Source organism: Microchirus variegatus, assembly GCF_963457635.1.
Source record: "Microchirus variegatus genome assembly, chromosome: 19".
NCBI lineage: Eukaryota > Metazoa > Chordata > Actinopteri > Pleuronectiformes > Soleidae > Microchirus > Microchirus variegatus.
Genome location: NC_139820.1, coordinates 22,846,768 through 22,867,520, shown reverse-complemented (window position 1 = coordinate 22,867,520; position 20,753 = coordinate 22,846,768). Strand labels below are relative to the sequence as shown.

The following is a 20,753-nucleotide window of genomic DNA, read 5'->3' as shown; positions in this document are numbered from 1 at the left end:
GAAAGCTTCAAAAACTTTTTTTTTCCCAAATTCCTAAACCTTCAAGGATTTCCAGGACCCTTGGAAAGCCTGGAGAGCATATTAGTGGCAGTGGAGACATTTCACCTTGCACAAGCACTTTCAATCACCCAAACTATTTGGGTTTTTCAAAAACTTTCAAGGGCCTTGAAAAAAAATCCAAAACTTTCAAGGATTTCCAGGACCCTTGTGAAGGGCACATTAGTGGCAGGAGACATGACCTAAATATGAACGTCTTTCTTGCCCAAAATTCAAGCACTTTCAATTACCCAAACTATGTGGGGCCATTTTCAAAAACTTTCAAGGGCCTTGAAAAAATTCAAGCACTTTCAATGACCCATGTCTATTGAGGGTTGTGGTTGTCATTTCAGCCATTTTGAAGCCACTGCAGTAGAAAACGGTACAAAAAAATCTCTCATGTGAGAGAATTTCTCACATTTTGGTCATTTTCTTGCCCAGTGATGGTTTTTTTCCTTAAGATTTGTCGTCCTAAAGATTCTCATTTTCCATTTTTAAGATGTTGTAAGTCTGTAAGGGAGTTCCTCCTGACAAACTGATCCCAGATCTTGGTCGGACTTCATCTCACACTGAGTTGGAGTCAGAAAAGTGTCAGAAAAACTCAAAGTAAAGTTTGAGAGAGAGATAAAGATAGAGAACAGTGGAGTGTTTGTGCCTCCAGGCCTGAAAACAGTCGGGCGTGTGTTTACGTCTTCTCTCTGGATACGACTTCAGTTCAGGAGCTGACGTTCAGATCAGAAAACTGCAGGGGGGGAGTGAAGGGGGGGGGTTAGGGGGGGCTGTCGTAACAATCATCGCAAACTTCAACCAACGGGAAGAAGAAAAAGTGAAGAAGGAAGAACCTTAAAAAACAGAGTCGTGTCAGAGCAAGAGCAGAAATGGACGGTGATGGATCCACACTGAACCAGGCAAACAAACCCTGAGGCCACGATCCATGATCCGCGATCCGCTCCACGCTCTCCAAGATCCACAATTCGCTCTCCACGCTCTCCACGCTCCGAGCTCCACGATCCACGCTCTCCACGATCCGAGCTCCGCTCAGCGCTTCGCTCCACGCTCCACGCTCCACGCTCCTCGATCCGCGATTCGCGATAGCGCTCTACGATCCTCGATCGTCGATATGCGATCCACGCTCCACGATCCGCGATACACGCTCCACGATCCTCGCAGCGCGATCCACGATCCACGCTCTCCACGCGCTGAGCTCCACGCTCCACGCTCCACGCTCCACGATCCACGCTCCACGCTCCACGCTCCACGCTCCACGCTCCACGCTCCGAGCTCCGAGCTCCACGATCCACGCTCTGAGCTCTGCTCTGCGCTCCACGACCCTCGACCGCAATACCCGCTCCACGATCCTCGCTCCACGATCCATGCTCTCCACGCGCTGAGCGCCACGATCCACGATCCAAGCTCCGCGCTCTACGATCCTCGATCCGCGCTCCACGATCCACGTTCACCACGCACTGAGGTCCACGATCCACGCTCCACGCTCTCCACGATCCGTGCTCTGAGCGCCACGATCCACGATCCAAGCTCCGCGCTCCACGCTCTCCGCGCGCTGAGCGCCACGATCCACGATCCACGATCCACGATCCAAGCTCCGCGCTCCACGATCCTCGATCCGCGTTCCACGATCCACGTTCACCACGCGCTGAGCTCCACTCTCCACAATCCACGATCCACGATCCACGATCTGCGCTCCAAGCTCCGCTCTCCACACTCTCCACGATCCACGATCCGCAATCCACGATCCACGATCCACGCTCTCCACGCTCCGAGCTCAGCTCGCCGCTCGCCGTCCCAGCGGCCGTTAGCTCTGATCAACTCATTTAGCGCTCCGTCATACTCTGACTGATGAGTCACCAAACACAGAGACTGGACTTAATTAGAACGGAAAAAAAACAAAGGAAGAAGAAACGCAGGAACAAAACAAAAGCGTCGCGTCTAAATCGCTGCGACTTGTTTAGTGAAATAAAGAGCTATGAATATAAAGTGTGTGTGTGTGTGTGTGTGTGTGTGTGTGTGTGTGTGTGTGTGTGTGTGTGTGTGTGAGCGGCTGCAGCGGCAGCAAATACGCCGTAAACACCGGCGTCGCACGGCATCCATCAGGCCGACGTCCGCCGCTGATTTGCATGAGCAGCAAGCGCTCGACAAAGTCATCTCAAAGAGTGCAGATACGCATCTGCACACACACACACACACACACTCACACTCACACACTCTAACACACACTCACACACACACTATAAATAGAGATGATTTATCGTGGACGCTCGCGCAGTAACAGGACGTCCAGACGAGTCCAGAGGAACAAACACAGAACCTTCAGTGACGCTAAAAACAACCACATAGTTTAAAAATACTGACGTGGTTCCCCAGGCCTTTAATCCAGGGTTAGGAGTGTTAATCTGAGATTATTATTATTAGATTATTAGATTATTAGATTATTAGATTAGCAGCAGTGAGTTACAAAAAAGGATCAGGTCACATGTTCTCCAGGTTCTCTTCCAACAGTCCAAAAACGTACATATTTAGGGGAATTCCAAAACTTTCAAGGGCCTTGAAAAAATATTCAAAAACATTCAAAGATTTCAAGGACCCTTGGGAAGCTTGAAGGACACATTTCCAATGACCCTTGTCAATTTTCTAAAATTTCAAGGGCCTTGAAAAAAATTCAAATTCCAAAACTTTCAAGGATTTATTAACTTCTTTCTTATACAAAATTCAAGCACTTTCAATGTCTTTCTTGAAAGCTTCAAAAACTTATTATATTTTTTTTTCGAATTCAAAACCTTTCAAGGATTTCCAGGACCCTTGGAAAGCTTATTACCCTTGTCATTTTTTGGCAATTTTCTAAAACCTTCAAGGGCCTTGAAAGGTTTAAAATTCAAGCACTTTCAATGACCCATGTTTCAAATTCCAAAACTTTCAAGGGTCTTGAAAATAACATTTAAATTTCAAAAACGTTCAAAAAAAGCTTCAGATTCCAAAACTTTCAAGGGCCTAGGAAAAAAGTTTCAAATTCAAAAACTTTCAAGGGTTGTGAAAAAACATTTAAAATTCCAAAACTTTCAAGGGCCTTGACAAAATGTTTCAAATTCCAAAACTTTCGAGGGCCTTGAAAGAAATATTCAAAAACATTCAAGGATTTCCAGGACCCTTGGGAAGCTTGAAGGGCACATTTCCAATGACCCTTGTCAATTTTTGGCAATTTTCCAAAACTTTCAAGGATTTATTAACTTCTTTCTTATACAAAGTTCAAGCACTTTCAATGACCCATGTCTTTCTTGAAAGCTTCAAAAACTTGCCTTGATTTTTTTTTTTTTTTCAAATTCAAAATCTTTCAAGGATTTCCAGGACCCTCGGAAAGCTTGAAGGGCACATTAGTGGCAGGAGATATTTACTTTGCACAAACATTCAAGCACTTTCAATGACCCATGTCTTTCTTAAAAGCTTCAAAAACTTGCCTTGATTTTTTTTTTTTTTTCAAATTCAAAAGCTTTCAAGGATTTCCAGGAAGGGCACATTAGTGGCAGGAGACATTTACCTTGCACAAACATTCAAGCACTTTCAATGACCCATGTGTATTTTCCGAGGGCAGAGCGTAAAGAGCTCGGCATCAAACCTCCACCGTCTGCAGCAGCAGCCGCTCACGACAGAGGGAACACACGCGGTGGTGATGTGGCCTCAGCGGCGTTATTGTACCTGCGTGACGCCGTTTGTTTGGCTGCATAAAAGAGCCGATGAACTCTGTCGTCTCTGTGATCGTGTTCTTTTCACAGCTTTAGGCTCCACTTTCACAGCGTCCACAGTAGAATAAACACTGTGCTGCAGTGAACTCTACTCACGACTGCAGTCGACCGCCGTCTTTGTTCAGCGCCGCGGGGACCAAAGAATTAGAGACGCTGGAAATTCTTTAAATCCTCGGCTTTGCTTCAGTCCTGGACTCTGCTTTTTAACCCGCAGTAAGATTCCTTTGTTGTTGTTATATTTCAACTGACAGGATCTCTGTTTTCTCATTGACTGATATTTAAAACACTCCTAAATGAAGGTACAGATCTGTGACAACAAAAACTTTCAAGGGCCTTGAAAAAACGTTTCGAATTCCAAAACTTTCAAGGGCCTTGAAAAATATATTTGATTTTTAAAAACTTTCAAGGATTTCCAGGACCCTTGGGAAGCTTTAAGGGCACACTAGCACACAATTCAAGCACTTTCAATGACCCATGTTTCAAATTCCAAAACTTTCAAGGGCCTTGAAAATAATGTTTCCAATTGCAAAACTTTCAAGGGTTGTGAAAAAACGTTTCAAATTCCAACATTTTCAAGGGCCTTGAAAAAATATTTAAAATTCCAAGACTTTCAAGGGCCTTGAAAAAACATTTCAAATTCCAAGACTTTCAAGGGCCTTGAAAAAAATTCAAAAACTTTCAAGGATTTCCAGGACTTTTTGGGAATTGCAAAACTTTCAAGGGCCTTGAAAAAAAGCTTCAAATTCAAAAACCTTAAACGGACTCGTGCGATCTATGCCATCCGTCTGCCTCCCCCTTCTGTACAATCCGTGTGCGCAGCGCCTTCATCCGTTAGCATTAGCTTATTGCTGCGTCAGAACAGCGACGGTCAGCAGTCGCTCTTCGATCGTCGCCGCGTCTTTATTCGTTGTTGTTGTCGTTGTTTTAACGCTGCTCGTCCTCTGAACCGATGCCTTTTCATGTTTTTACGCGTTGCCGTTAGCGCAGATTTACGAAAGGATCGCTCTGACGGCGACGGCGTGGCAACGCGACAGCGACATTTTGGAGAATGAAATCAGTGAAATGGCTGATGACCCGATCGCTCGCTCTTTCTCATTTTTCAAAGTCGATTTTCCCTCTTAAGAGTCCTCTCTCAGGTCTTTTCTCTCTCAGGTCTTTTCTCTCTCAGGTCTTTTCTCTCTCAGGTCTTTTCTTTTTCTTCACAGTAAATCAGCCTCAGTCGCTCACAAACGTTTATCTCAAACACTCTGAACTCTCTCAGCCGCTCAGAACCGAAAACCGCTCGCATCTCGCCGCGACGTGTAATTACTTGCAGGACGTAAATGAAGTCGCATTCGTCTTTGTTATTCGGGAGTCATTATCCGGCGCCCCCTGCTGGGCGGGCGCAACTGAGGAAACAGGAAGAGGCTAAATGACGGAGAAGAAGAAGAAGCCTAATAACGGGTCACAGACGTGTAGAAAACGAGCGCTCCTCCTCTGTCATCGTCTGTACTAGTACTAATACACAAGTACACGTTCAAGATACAGCCGTACTGCAGTGATGACACGTTTATTAGTCGTACGGGCGGTTGTTGAGTAGTAAAAGGGGCGTGGCGGGGTGCTAGTATTGTTTGTAGTACTCGAGTAGTAGAGCTAAAGGTATTAGTAGGAGTAGTAATACAAGTGGTATTAGTGGTTGACGTAAAGGTAGAAGTAGTAGAGGTAGGAGTACTAGGAGTATAGTTGAAGAAATAGGGAATTAAAGTAGTAGTAAGAGTTGTGGGGTGAGTATTAGAAGTAGTAGTGGAGGTTTTAGTACTTTACTATCAGTATTAGTAGTATTAGGCAGTGGTAGTAGTAGTAGTAGTAGGTTAGTAGAAATAGTAGTAAAAGCAGTTGTAGAAGTAGGGTAATACTTAGATATAATATAATATATATAATATAAGTGATGGTTAGAGAAGTAGAAGTATTGACAGTAGGATAAGTAGTTCATGTTGTAGTCCTAGAAGTAGTAGGAGCAGGAATAAGGGAAATACTACTACTACTACTAATAAAACATATTCATAGTAATATGAGTAGTAGAAGTGGTAGTAGAAAAAGTATTAGTAGGGTTAGTGTAAGTATTGGGGTAGTAGTAATAATATGCACTAGAAGGTGTAGAAGGGTTAGTAATAGAAGTAGGGGTAGTAGTAAAGGTAGTAGTAAAGATAGTAGTACAAGCAGTAGAAATGAGAAGCAGAGTAAGTACTATGACTAGAGCAGTAGGTGTAGTAGCAGAGGTGTTAGCTCTTAGTGTTAAGTTGGCAATTCATGCTAATAGTATTAGCTCAGAGGGTTAGGTCAGTGTTAGCATTAACATTGTTAGCCAATATTGTTATCTCACAGTGTTAGCCTACAATGTTAGCCAACAGTGTTAGCCAACATTGTTATCTCACAGTGTTCTTCTACAATGTTAGCCTACAGTGTTAGCCAACAGTGGTATCTCACAATGCTCATCTACATTGTTAGTTTACAATGTTAGCCAACAGTGTTAGTCTACAGTGTTAGCTCACAGTGTTAGCCTACAGTGTTAGCCTACAGTGTTAGCATTCACGATCAGCTGACAGAGTAAATCCCACAGGGAAAATGCAGAGTCTTTAACACTTTTTGCTTCTTGCTAACTTTTCTTCTTCATCTCCACTTCCTGTTTTAACCGAGAGGGAAGAGGAAACAGGAAGTTGACACAAGTACTTCCTCTCGTGTGTGACCGTGACCTCGTCTCAGCTGCAGTCGGACATTGAGCGGAGCTGTGCAACGACCTCGGAAACCTGGTCCGCCCACATCCACCGTTACACCACCGCGTCAGGTGACCTCTGACCTCTGACCTTTTGTAAATTCTAACCGTCCTGACGGCGCTCAGGTCTGAGACTGAGAGGCAAATGGAAACGGCAAAAATAGAAAATAAAGCAAAATAAAGCGTCAGGAGGGTTCGTTTAAGTGAGGTCGCCATGACAACCTTCACCACCGACTCCTGTGTGTGTGTGTGTGTGTGTGTGTGTGTGTGTGTGTGTGTGATGACTCATGCGTCCACAGAATCATCGACTCAGACTCTAATGGCTCTGCGCTCATTGATTGGCGGCTCAGTTCACGCAGGTGAAGCAGCATCGCTAACGTTTGGTTATAACGTCTGACGACAGGTTAAAGCCGAGCGACTCCATCGATCTGTGTGTGTGTGTGTGTGTGTGTGTGTGTGTGTGTGTGTGTGTGTGTGTGTGTGTGTGTGACTTCATCAGAGGAACAACAAACGAGTTCTACATGTGGAACAGTGAGGTCCAGTCAGATACAGAACATGAAGCTGTGTTTAACGTACAGTTAGAACTATATTGGTCTAATGGCCAAATATAACAGTTTGTGTTAGAGTTCCAAAATCTACATATAATTTCAAATTCTACATAAAGTTCCGAATTCTACATAGAGATCCAAATTCTACTTAAAGTTCCAAATTCTACGTAGAGTTCCAAATTCTATAAAGAATCTACTTAAAATTCAAAATTCTATTTAGAGTGCCAAACTCTACTTGTAATCTTCTTAAAGTTCCAAATTCTACTTATAATATACTGAGAGTTCCAAATTCTACTTAAAATTCCAAATTTTACTTAGAATCTACTTAAAATTCCAAATTCTACTTGAATTTCCAAATTCTACTTGAATTTCCAAATTCTACTTGAATTTCCAAATTCTACTTGAATTTCCAAATTCTACTTAAATTTCCAAATTCTACTAAGAATCTACTTACAATTCCAAATTCTATTTAGAGTGCCAAACTCTACTTGTAATCTTCTTAAAGTTCCAAATTCTACTTATAATATACTGAGAGTTCCAAATTCTACTTAAAATTCCAAATTTTACTTAGAATCTACTTAAAATTCCAAATTCTACTTGAATTTCCAAATTCTACTTGAATTTCCAAATTCTACTTGAATTTCCAAATTCTACTTGAATTTCCAAATTCTACTTAAATTTCCAAATTCTACTAAGAATCTACTTACAATTCCAAATTCTATTTAGAGTGCCAAACTCTACTTGTAATCTTCTTAAAGTTCCAAATTCTACTTATAATATACTGAGAGTTCCAAATTCTACTTAAAATTCCAAATTTTACTTAGAATCTACTTAAAATTCCAAATTCTACTTGAATTTCCAAATTCTACTTGAATTTCCAAATTCTACTTGAATTTCCAAATTCTACTTGAATTTCCAAATTCTACTTAAATTTCCAAATTCTACTAAGAATCTACTTACAATTCCAAATTCTATTTAGAGTGCCAAACTCTACTTGTAATCTTCTTAAAGTTCCAAATTCTACTTATAATATACTGAGAGTTCCAAATTCTACTTAAAATTCCAAATTTTACTTAGAATCTACTTAAAATTCCAAATTCTACTTGAATTTCCAAATTCTACTTGAATTTCCAAATTCTACTTGAATTTCCAAATTCTACTTGAATTTCCAAATTCTACTTAAATTTCCAAATTCTACTAAGAATCTACTTACAATTCCAAATTCTATTTAGAGTGCCAAACTCTACTTATAATCTACTTAAAGTTCCTAAATCTACCTATAATCCCTAATCCCCACTGATTGGTCAGAGATAAATCTCAACATTTATTTATATTTAATATTCAGTTGATTTTAATGATTCAGTTACTGCTTTACCAGTCACTGTGTTTTGTGTGTTTGTGTCACAGCCGTTGCCGTGACGACAAACAACAACAACAACAACAACAAACAGTGTGATGTTTGAGTCCAGATCATAGAGAAGAAGAAGAAGAAGAGTTTAACATATTTGAGAGGAAACTAAACTGTGTGTGTGTGTGTGTGTGTGTGTGTGTGTGTGTGTGTGTGTGTGTGTGTGTGTGTGTGTGTGTGTGTGTGTGTTTTTATATCACACACACACACACAGTGGTCAGTCGAGTGTGAGGCCGAGGCCACAAGAGGAGACGAGATCTGCTGCTTTCATTTCAGTCTCAGATAGAACTGAAACCATTTCACACACACACACACACACACACACACACACACACACACACACACACACACACACACACACACACACACACACACACACACACACACACTAACAGAATAATACTGTGGCTTCAGACACTGTAATGACAGGGATGAATGCTGCTGTCACAGAGGAAAACGCTCTTTTCTTTCTTCTCTGGATAGACTTTCATGATGAGGACACACACACACACACACACACACACACACACACACACACACACACACACACACACACACACACACACACACACACACACACACACACACACACACACACACACACACACACACCTTTACCACATTTCCTTGTTGCGAGCGCACATATTGTCCCCACAAGGAAAAATGTCCCCACAAAAAAGGTGTTTTTCCAGCGGGTGGTCCACACAAGCATACAAAGACAAGAACACACAAACACACACATACACATTCTTGTACTTGCTGCATACTGAGGACCGGGTAAAAGTGCTGACAAAGTGAGGACCAGCATTTCCACTTTATAAATCAACACAATTACAAATATCTACTTCATGAATGACATCGATAAAGACGTACTGGGTGCAGTACCATAACATGTCTGCAGGTGGAGCCCCAGAGCAATAAGTGTGTGAAACACCAGGGCTGGAAAACTGGGTTTTTGTACCAAACTGAGGACCTCAGCATGTTTACAACCTCAGGAAGTGATTTCAATGAAAATGTCCTCACTTGGTAAAAATGTCCTCACTCTGTGGGTTAAAAACCCCTCACTGGTCCTCAGTCTGTGATCCGTTTTCTGATCGCTGCGATAAAGACAAATCAAGTCAGACCGAACCAATCGCTGCCAGAATAAACTGCAAATAGAAAATTGACTTCTTGTCGGAACAATGAAATATCAGCATGCACACACACGCACACACACACACACGCACACACGCACACACACACACACATGACACTGACGTATGCTGACATTTCCTCAGTCATAATATACAGATGCTAATGCAAACAGCAAAGAGAAACCGCTCTACTCTCACTCCACACCAAAGTCACTCACTCTCCCACACCAAAGTCACTCACTCTCCCACACCAAAGTCCATAGAGAAAACCAGTGATTTTAGCTCACAGGGACACTGGAGCTGCTGGTCCTCTGCTGCCTCGTGTGGTCACTTTGTGTCACTGAGTTAAGTCTAAAGTAAATATTTTAAAAGCTGAATTCACTAAAATCAGTCATTGTAACTGACTTTGGTGTGGGAGAGTGAGTGACTTAGGTGTGGGAGAGTGAGTGACTTTGGTGTGGGAGAGTGAGCGACTTTGGTGTGGGAGAGTGAGTGACTTTGGTGTGTGAGAGTGAGTGACTTTGGTGTGAGGAGAGTGAGTGACTTTGGTGTGTGAGAGTGAGTGACTTTGGTGTGAGAGAGTGAGTGACTTTGGTGTGAGGAGAGTGAGTGACTTTGGTGTGTGAGAGTGAGTGACTTTGGTGTGAGAGAGTGAGTGACTTTGGTGTGTGAGAGTGAGTGACTTTGGTGTGGGAGAGTGAGTGACTTTGGTGTGTGAGAGTGAGTGACTTTGGTGTGGGAGAGTGAGTGACTTTGGTGTGGGAGAGTGAGTGACTTTGGTGTGGGAGAGTGAGTGACTTTGGTGTGTGAGAGTGAGTGACTTTGGTGTGGGAGAGTGAGTGACTTTGGTGTGGGAGAGTGAGTGGTTTACAAACTTCAGTTTCCTGTTGTTAAAGTCTGTCTAACAGTGAAATAAAGACGTGAACGTGTTCTTAAAGACGTCGTAGACTTAAACTGACATAGATTTGATTAGCTTAGTCTTTTGCTAAGTGGCTAAAATAAATGTCTCTGCTGGCAGCCATTTTGTTTTCACTGAGAGTGAGGTTTAAGTGTCTCAGGCTGCAAAGTAGTTGATTTACATGCTAACATGCTAATATGACTAATGCCGTATGATAGTTTAAGTTATTAGGCATGGACGCTAACGTTAGCAGCTAGCAGCAGAGGTGATGACACGAGCTAAAATCACTGATTTTCTCTATGGGCTTTGGTGCAGGGTTAGCTCGCAGAGATCTGCGGTCGTCCACAGAAGCTAACAACACTGACGAGGACGCGAGGAAGGACGTGAGGAAGGATAACAACAGGAAAGGACACGGGGTAAAAAAGGAGGTAGGAAAGGAGAAAAGGACGAGAAGGAAGGTTGTTGAGTTTGGACTCTGTCGTCCTCTGGGGGACGAAACGCTCTGCTGCAGGGGAGGTGACCGTGTGTGTGTGTGTGTGTGTGTGTGTGTGTGTGTGTGTGTGTGTGTGTGTGTGTGTGTGTGTGTGTGTGTGAGGCCCCGGGCTCCGTCCTTGTCTCCCACTGTGACCTTTGACCCCGGACCTTTAGTCCTCAGTGATGCTGCAGCCTGACAGCATGTGACGGATGTTTGTGCTGCTGCTGCTAACCAACACTGACACTGTGTGTGTGTGTGTGTGTGTGTGTGTTACTGTATATAGTAAATGTACAGCAGGTCAAACTCAAACACACACACACACACACACACACACACTACATTGAGCTAACCTATATTTTACTTGTTTACATAAATCTCTAACGTATCCACGTCATTATTTACAGTAAATTACAGACTGTTTGAAAAGTCATGTGACCTTTTCTGAAACACTGTAAAATATGGAAGAAGCAAATTCCACTTAGAATTTCAAAATCTACTTAAATTTCCAAATTCTACTTAAATTTCCGTATCTCCGTCATTATTTACAGTAAATCACAGAAAGTAAAGTCATGTTTTCTGAAATTATTTGGATATTTTGCAATATTATTTTTGGAGAAAAGTGGATAAAAATGAAGAGAAACTGAGCAGATTTGAGAAGAAACTTTAATTATATTTTATTATATTTATATAAAAACATATGTTTTCTCTTCTGTTTGAGTTGAAAAAGTTTCTTTATATTAAACTTTATTTAAAATCAGCTGATGAACATCTGTGATGATGAACCTGACGAACCCCAGTGCATGCTGGGAAAGTGTCCGACTGACAGGTGTGTGCGTGTGTGTGTGTGTGTGTGTGTGTGTGTGTGTGTGTGTGTGTGTGTGTGTGTGTGTGTGTGTGTGTGTGTGTGTGTGTGTGTGTGACAGATGGTCTGCTCCAGCGCCTCCTGCTGGCAGAGGAGCTGCATGAGGGAAAACACTGAATCTGGACTCACGTTGTGGTCAACACCTACTCCCTCACCTCCTCCTCCTCCTCCCTCCTTCTTTTTAAGTCCTTCCTCCTCATTCTCTTCCTTTACCTTCATCCTCTTCACTGCTTCCTCTCTCCCTCTTTTCTCCTCCTTTTTACCTTGATTCACCTCCTTAATTTCTCCTTATCTTCACTCTTTCTCCTCCTCATCATTTTTTCTTGTTATCTAATCTTCTCCTTCACCTGATCTTCATTAACCCTCCTCTTCGTCTCATTTCAAACCTCCTCCTCCTCCTCCTCCTCCTCCTCAGGGACCTCCTGTCCTCCTCTTTGCTGTTTCACCAGATTTTCTGGAGCCTCGGCCATGAAAGTGTTGGCCTTCAGGAGCAGAGGAGCAGAGGAGCAGAGAGGAGGTGTGAGGAGAATCACTAAACACAGCTGTGGTGTTAACATGCAGCGTCTGCTCTGCTCCTCAAGTCCAGGAGGTGCTGAAGTCTGAACTCTGCTGGGACTCTGTTACTCTGTTACTCCTCCTCCCTCCTTCTCCTCAGTTATCACTCTTTGCTCCTCTTTCTTCTCCTCTCTCCTTCCTCACTTTTCTATTCACCTCCTCCTATACTCCTTTTCTCCTCAATCCTCCTGACTCCTTCATACCTCCTTTCTCCTCCTTATCTACACTGTAACGAATTGCTGTAAATTTACAGCTGATTTCCAACAGTAGTGCACTGTATTTTACTATAATTGTAAAATACTGTTAAATATTCATCCCTTGCATATAAATTAACAGTAAAATTGGTCACTTAACAATCACAGTAGAAAACTGTAATTTAACAGGATAAAACAGTATATGTAATGAATTGCTGTAAATTTACAGTGGATAACAACAGTATTTTACTGTATTTTATAATAATTGTGAAATACTGTAAAATATTCATCCGGTGCATGTAAATTAACAGTTAATGCTCAGTTAACAATAAAAAAACTGTAATTCAACAGCATAAAACAGTATTCTGTATTAACAAGACGTGATTGGCTATTTTCGAACTTGATTTTGGACAGCACAGCGTTGTCATCATTCCAACCAGAGCAGTCCATGTGGAGTTCAACGGAGGAGGTAAAGTTATGCTCATCTCCTGAAATTAGCAGTGTTCAGTATTGTTTTGTCTGCATGATTATTGAACTGTTTCAGATAATGTTTAATTAGGTCAGGTTGCTAAAATTGGTGATGCAAGCTCGAGCTAGCTCAGGTTAGCTCATAGCTTGAGCTAGCTCAGGTTAGCTCATAGCTCAAGCTAGCTCAAGTTAGCTTGTAGCTAGCTTATCTTATCATCTTATTTGTTTATTTGACTTGATTTACAAATTATTACAAATATATCCACTATAATTTTATATTAGCCATGTATTGCCTTGTTTTCCTAACATATAGTACTTTGTTACTTTGTACTAAGACTTGCACTGGTTTGTTAAGAGGCACATTTAGACCCAAAGTTGTACACCAAATGGTTCTTTTAAATGTGTTTTTCCTGGATGTCATAGAACTTTCCAAAAGTTCAGAACATTTTTACCATCACTGTTATGGCCTGTCTAGGTCTACATATCACATACCAAAGTACAAGTACAATACAGTCTTAATAGAGGAGTATTTGGATTCGAGGATACAAACTTTTCCAGATCACCAACTTAAGCCAGCAAAATGTTTGTTGTGATCGCTCATAATAATAATGGCCTTATTGTTGGTAAAATTAAATTACTCTTATTCATTAGAGTTCATCTGTTTATTTTCTTACTGAACAGTATCAAGCTATGCATCTGCCAGAATTTGGTGTTTATAACATCACACCAGTGCAGAGAGCCTATTGCTGTGTTGCTCATGAGAAGCTACTAGACTATTATCCATTGACACAATACAGTGTTTGGGGAATGTCACTCATAATTCTTCATCATTCTCTCCCAACTTTTCAGAAGCATGTCTTCACTGGAAGAGAGCATCAAAAGGATTATCCTCAACACTTTGCCCAGTCTCTCTGTGGAGATGCAATTAGAGATTGTTTCTACAATTTAGACATCTGGTGTCGAGTCTGTGGATGACCTGAAGTATGTCCAACAGAAGGACATCAAAGGCCTTCTACCTGTTATACAGCAAAGAAAATTACTCAAGGCCTTCAGATTAGGTAGGCCTCAAAGTTATCTCAACCACCTGTGTAACATAAAATAGCGCTGTGCTTGGTATATTAGTTGTGTAATTTTCAACTCATTCTTGATTCTGAAGGTCCTTCTGGACACTGGTTTTTTAATAGAGTGTGTCCTGCCTTTGAACCTATAAGGCAGCACCTCCTTCTGAGTTTTTTGAGCACAAAACCTTTGGTTTGTTTTACAGGCACTCGTCATCAGTGACTGAGGATACTTGCCAAACATTTGATAAGTACTCACTGCTCACATTTTCATGTGTTAAATACTTGTTACCAAACTACATTGTTCTGTTACACTGTTCTTGAAGCTAACTTAATTCAGTGTCTTGTGAGTTTAGTAAATCCTGTCATCAATGATTTTATTGGAGACAGTTTATTCCAAAAATTATGGCAATGCTACACCTTGTAATTTTTGTAATTCAAATGTATGTTACAAGTCTGCTGTACAAATGAGGGTTTGTAATAAACTACAACAATGCTATAGAATGTATATTCTCTTGTGTTCTATAACAAAGGTCCTCAAACGTATTACTCAACAGTCTGCATCTGTTTTTTTGTTCATTTGGTAAGAGGTCAGGAATGATTTGTGATAATAGGATAACATATAATCAACACTTGATTAATTGCACTTTTTTAAATTATGGGGATTTATAGGAATTAAATGCAATAAAGAGCAGATTTTATTACCCTTTGTGTATAAAACAGTTGCACATTGGCATATATTGTAAAAGTATCATAACCCACATTTATACTACTGTAATGGACTGTAATCCAAAATACAGCAATATACTGTTAATTTAAATTACGGTAGATGCTCTGTTAAATTGCCACAAACTAGTTATCCTACTATCATGTACTGTAATCCAAAATACGGTAATATACTGTTGAAAATTACAGTAGGTGCACAGTAAAACTACCATAATACCTACCGTTATCCTACAGTTGTGTACTGTTATCCAAAATACGGTATGATACTGTTAAAATAAATTACAGTAGATGCACTGTAAACTAACAGTAAATTACTGGCGTCTCTGCTGCCAGTAATTTACTGTTATTTTACAGAGAAATTCTTTACAGTGTAGGTTTCTTCCTCCCAACTCGTCCTTCTCCTCCCTCCTTCTTCCCCACTCTTTGACCTTATTCACCTCCTCCTATACCTCCTTCTGCCTCCTCCTCTCCTTACTCCTTCACAGTCAACCTTCCCACTGACTCCTTCTTTAACCTCCTTTCTACTCACTCTGTAGTTGGCCTCCTCCTCCCTCCTTCTCTTTCTTCTCCACCCTCCTTCCTCACTCTTCTAGTCACCTCCTCCTATACTCCCTTTCTCCTCATTCCTCCTCCCTCCCTCCTCCTCTCCTTCAGTCAAACCTTTTCTCCCTCACTCCCTCCTTCTATACCCCGTTACCCCTCCACTTCTCCTCCACCACCTCCTCACTGCTCATCTCCTCACTCCTCCTCAGGAAGTCTCTGAAGTTAAAACCATGACAAGCAGCGACGCTAACATGACGTGGCGTTCGTGAACCAGGCTAACGAAGGCTAACATCCTCCTCCTCCTCCTGCTCCTCCTCCTCCTCCTCCTGCTCCTCCTGTTAATAGAGGACATGTGGTTAGCAGCCTAATGCTCTTGTCTCTCAGCTCATACTCAGAGATTATCTTCTCTGGTCGTCGCTCTAATCCAATCACAGTGAGACGATCACAGGAAGCTGATTTCACTGCTGAGGCCTCATGAGACCAGACGACCTGCTTCCTATGTCCTCTGTCCTCTGTCCTATCTCCTATGTCCTCTCTCCTATGTCCTGCATCCTCTGTCCTGTGTCCTCTCTCCTATGTCCTCTCTCCTCTTTCCTATGGCCTATATCCTCTCTCCTATGTCCTGTGTCCTCTCTCCTGTGTCCTCTGTCCTCTCTCCTATGTCCTATGTCCCGTGTCCTCTCTCCTATGTCCTCTCTCCTATGTCCTGTGTCCTCTCTCCTATGTCCTGTGTCCTCTCTCCTGTGTCCTCTGTCCTGTGTCCTCTGTCCTCACTTCTATGTCCTGTGTCCTCTCTCCTATGTCCTGTGTCCTATGTCCTGTGTCCTCTCTCCTCTGTCCTCTCTCCTATGTCCTGTGTCCTCTCTCCTATGTCCTATGTCCCGTGTCCTCTCTCCTATGTCCTGTGTCCTCTCTCCTATGTCCTATGTCCCGTGTCCTCTCTCCTATGTCCTGTGTCCTCTCTCCTATGTCCTATGTCCTGTGTCCTCTCTCCTATGTCCTGTGTCCTCTCTCCTGTGTCCTCTGTCCTCTCTCCTATGTCCTGTGTCCTCTGTCCTCACTTCTATGTCCTGTGTCCTCTCTCCTATGTCCTGTGTCCTCTGTCCTCACTTCTATGTCCTGTGTCCTCTCTCCTATGTCCTGTGTCCTATTTCCTGTGTCCTCTCTCCTATGTCCTATGTCCCGTGTCCTCTCTCCTATGTCCTCTCTCCTATGTCCTATGTCCTCTCTCCTCTCTCCTATGTCCTCTCTCCTGTGTCTTATATCCTCTCTCCTATGTCCTGTGTCCTCTCTCCTCTGTCCTCGTCTGTTTACGTCTCTTTCTGGACACTGTGACGATGACACAGTGATTCAAAGGCATTTCACACTTTAGCAAACGTCCATTAAAGGACAATTACGGCTTTTTCACCTCCTCCTCCTCCTCCCTCACCTCCTCCTCGCTTTAATGGTTAAAGATATTTTTAAATCTGAAGAAGAGGAAGAGGAAGAGGAAGAGGAGGAGAAGAAATGGGGAAAACATCAAATATGTGATAAGGTGATAAAATCTGGAATAAATGAGGACGAAAGAGAAGGAGAAAATGTTTTGCTTTCATTTCACAGGTAATGTGTTAGCGTAGCAGCGTAGCAGCGCTGCAGCGTTTCAGGCTATTAACTGCTAACAGCCTTCACTTCCCGGCGTTTTTACAAATCAGCGTCTCGTACAAACACAGATTGGTTCATTTCAGATCAAACCATTGCGGGGGGGGGGAGAGGACTCATCTCATCTCGTCTTTGCTACGCGGAATTATTGCCTCGGAAAAAAAAGAGAAGAAGAAGAATGAAAAACAAAGATGTGCCAACAGGAGGCAGCGGTTTAAACCACAGAAACGTCCATTAACTGGAGAAAACGAGAGTCGCACAAGAAAATGGACGATTCTGACACAGAATTATGCAAATGTGAGAAGTCGTTTATCCACCGACGGAGAAATTTAGGGTTTTATTTTCCTCCCGTTTGTCTCCGAACGGCGTAAAAAAACACTTTAAACGAGTGTTAATGTAAATAAAACACGGCTCCGGCTCTAAGCGACTTCAATGTGGACGTAAATATTTAAATAAGTCGATGCTGTGAACATCGCAGAGATCTTTTATTCACTGATATTAATTCATGATTTAGTGTTTATTGATTCAGTGAAACTGACACAGACGGACACGCTTCACACAGAGAGAAAACGCCAACAAAACCTGTGTTTTTACAAACCGGTGCATGAATATATTTACGTTTTAAATCCACTGGATCTGTAAAGAACTTTACCTTCTTATAGTTGTGACAGTTTTACATAAACATGACTAAATTCGCTGAGATAAACGTGCGTGAACTCGTTCAATGAGGTTTTTCCACGTTAAATCTGAACTGCCGCTAAAATTTTATAATACGCAATCTACAGTTTTGCCGAATTGTGACGTCATCGGAGCTTCGATTCTCACCAAAATTGGACGGGAACGTAGTCGGGCGATCAACTACCGATCACGAAAAAATCAGACTGATTCGTCAAAAAATGGAGACAGGAAGTTGAAAACAGAAGGTCAAACTTACGCCGACGATAAACCAACGCCTATGAAAAACTGGTCTCTTTTCGCTTTAGATTAGATGAGATTGTGACGTCATCGGTGCGTGGATTCCTACCAAAATTGAATATGAACATACTCGGGTGATCAACTACCCATCACGAAAAATTCAGACTGATTCGTCAGAAAATGGAGACAGGACGTTGCAAAAAGAAGGTCAAACTTACGCCGACGATAAACCAACGCCATGTTATATTCAAACACGTAGTATGTAATTACTGTTTTGCTCATTGTGACGTCATCGATGCGTGGATTCTTACCAAAATTGAATATGAACATACTCAGGTGATCAACTACCCATCACGAAAAATTCAGATTGATCCGTGAAAAAATGGAGACAGGACGCGATAAACCAACGCCTGTGAAAACATAACATGAGCGAAAATTGTCCTCTTTTAGCTTTAGATTTGAACGAGATGATTTTATCACAGTCTGACCCGTTCTTCTCTTACACTTTCATGTCGTTGTTTTCAAACTTTAGAGTATAAAATTCAGACGTTGCGGAGAAGAGAGTTGTGAACAAAATGTCCGCCTGTTCACAGATTTCACAGATTTACTTTGTTTCTGTCGAACACAAAACCCCAAACGTCTAAAGTCTGACTTCACCTCTCAATAATTCCTGATTCTACGCTCAGAGTCAATCTGTTCAAAAACACAGGTTTTTATCAGAGTCCTGTTTTAACACGAGAGGGAAAAAGGGATAAATCAGCAGGAAATACAACGAGAGAGAGGAGGAGGAGGGAGGAGAGAGGAGGAGAGAGGAGGAGGAGAGAGGAGGAGGGAGGAGGAGGAGGAGAGAGGAGGAGAGAAGTGAAAGAAGAAATCGATACGACACAGAAAACATTTCAGAATCCAATATCCAAGATCTTCAGAGGAAGAAAACAGGGAAGAAGAAGAAGTTTATAAATGAATAAACAGAGAAAAGAAAAGGAAAGAAAAGAAATACTGTGTGTGTGTGTGTGTGTGTGTGTGTGTGTGTGTGTGTGTGTGTGTGTGTGTGTGTGTGTGTGTGTGTGTGTGTGTGTGTGTGTGTGTGTGCAGTAACACCCTGGACAGGAAGGGGGCGACACCTGCTCAGGTGAACGGAATCTTCAGCTCTACCGTATTTTTTAAAACGTATAGAGTGACAGAAATGATGGATTTAAGATAAAAATGTCGCCATGTGACCATGTCTCATTTAAGGTGGACTCGTCTCTTTTAAGGTGGACTTGTGACCATATCTCATTTAAGGTGGACTTGTGTCCTCGTCTCATTTAAGGTGGACTTGTGTCCTTGTCTTTGTTATGGTGGACTTGTGACCATGTCTCATTTAAGGTGGATTTGTGACCATGTCTCATTTAAGGTGGACTTGTGTTCTCGTCTCTTTTGAAGGTGGACTTGTGTCCTCATCTTTTTTAAGGTGGACTTGTGTCCTTGTCTCATTTAAGGTGGACTTACAGGTCTTTTTACACCACTGGTTTTTAGATTGACAGAAAACAACGAAAGCAGAGTTGGTTTAAAATGAATTCTCTTTCTTCTTCTTCTTTCACTCTCGCTCTCAAAGCTCGGAGCAGAAAAATCACATTTTAATCATCTCCATCCTGACGAACGACCTCCTCCTGCAACACCGTCCTAATCCCTGCCTCCTCCTCCTCCTCCTCCTCCTCCTCCTCCTCTGCGATGACCTCCCCCTGAGTCTGTGAGGACGTTGTCAAATGTTCCTGATTTCTACGATAACTTCTACGATAAACAAAATCTTTTTCCACCTGAATTTATCAGCATCAGCAGCATGTGTGATATTTTAAATTCCAGATGCTTCCTCCTCCTCCTCTTCCTCCTCCTCTTCCTCCTCCTCTTTTCATTTTCCCGGCGTTTCCATCCCATAAATTTACATTTACATGGAGCTGAAACTGTCGTCTGTTTCCCTTCGTGATTCTTTTTCTTTGTCGACTCAGAACAAAACGAGTTCACTTTTCAGTTTTCAATTTTCAGGAGAAAACGACGCAGAGATTTATTTTATTTTGAGAGGAAGAAAAGTGACGTTTAAAAGCTGCAAAGTTCACCCGACCCGGTTTTTCTGCAGTAAAAACCTCGTAAATCAGCGTTTACGCGTGAAAATAATAACATTTACATGGTCCTTTAATCTGGTTTATAAGCATCATGTCCACTAGAGGGCAGCACCAAGGCGATAAGTTCCTACACTGACAAAATCGCATTTAAAAATAACGTAATCTCTATTTCCGTGCATATTTTACGTTAGTTGAAGATACAAATACGTCCACCAGAGGGCAGTAATAATTTGATCAAAATTGATAAAAATGTGACTTTTAACGATACTTTCAAATAAAATGTGACTTTTTTACAATTGTAAACTGTGTCGTTATTTACCTTTATTATTATTATTATTATTATTGTAAACTTTATCCTCTATATTTACGGTCATTGTAAAGTATTTGATGGTAAAAATATAAAATATTAAACCTCTTCATCATAAGACTTTTGTCAGAGAATCTGAGGAAAAATCTTTATTAAATTTAAAAATACGTCTTATGATTCGATCAGAGGAGAAAAATATCTTTAATTTAATGAATCTTTTCAACATAATCTAGGTTTGAATGAGGTTCATTTAAATTACGCGCTGAATGTAGAACGCAGAGATTAGAGGGAATTTTAATGCACTTCAAAGAAAGATGAAGGAGCTCTGACTCCTCCCCCTCCTCTTCCTCTTCCTCCTCCTCCTCCTCCTCTTCTGATTAACT

The 20,753-nt window shown here is 41.7% G+C and overlaps 1 protein-coding gene across 1 annotated transcript in view; it reads right to left on the bottom strand.

The window, feature by feature from the left end:
* Positions 1-20,753, bottom strand: part of LOC310941067 (protocadherin-1-like) — a gene marked incomplete at both ends in the record, with an annotated part of 164,652 nt that overhangs the window by 48,381 nt on the left and 95,518 nt on the right. The window lies entirely within an intron of this gene.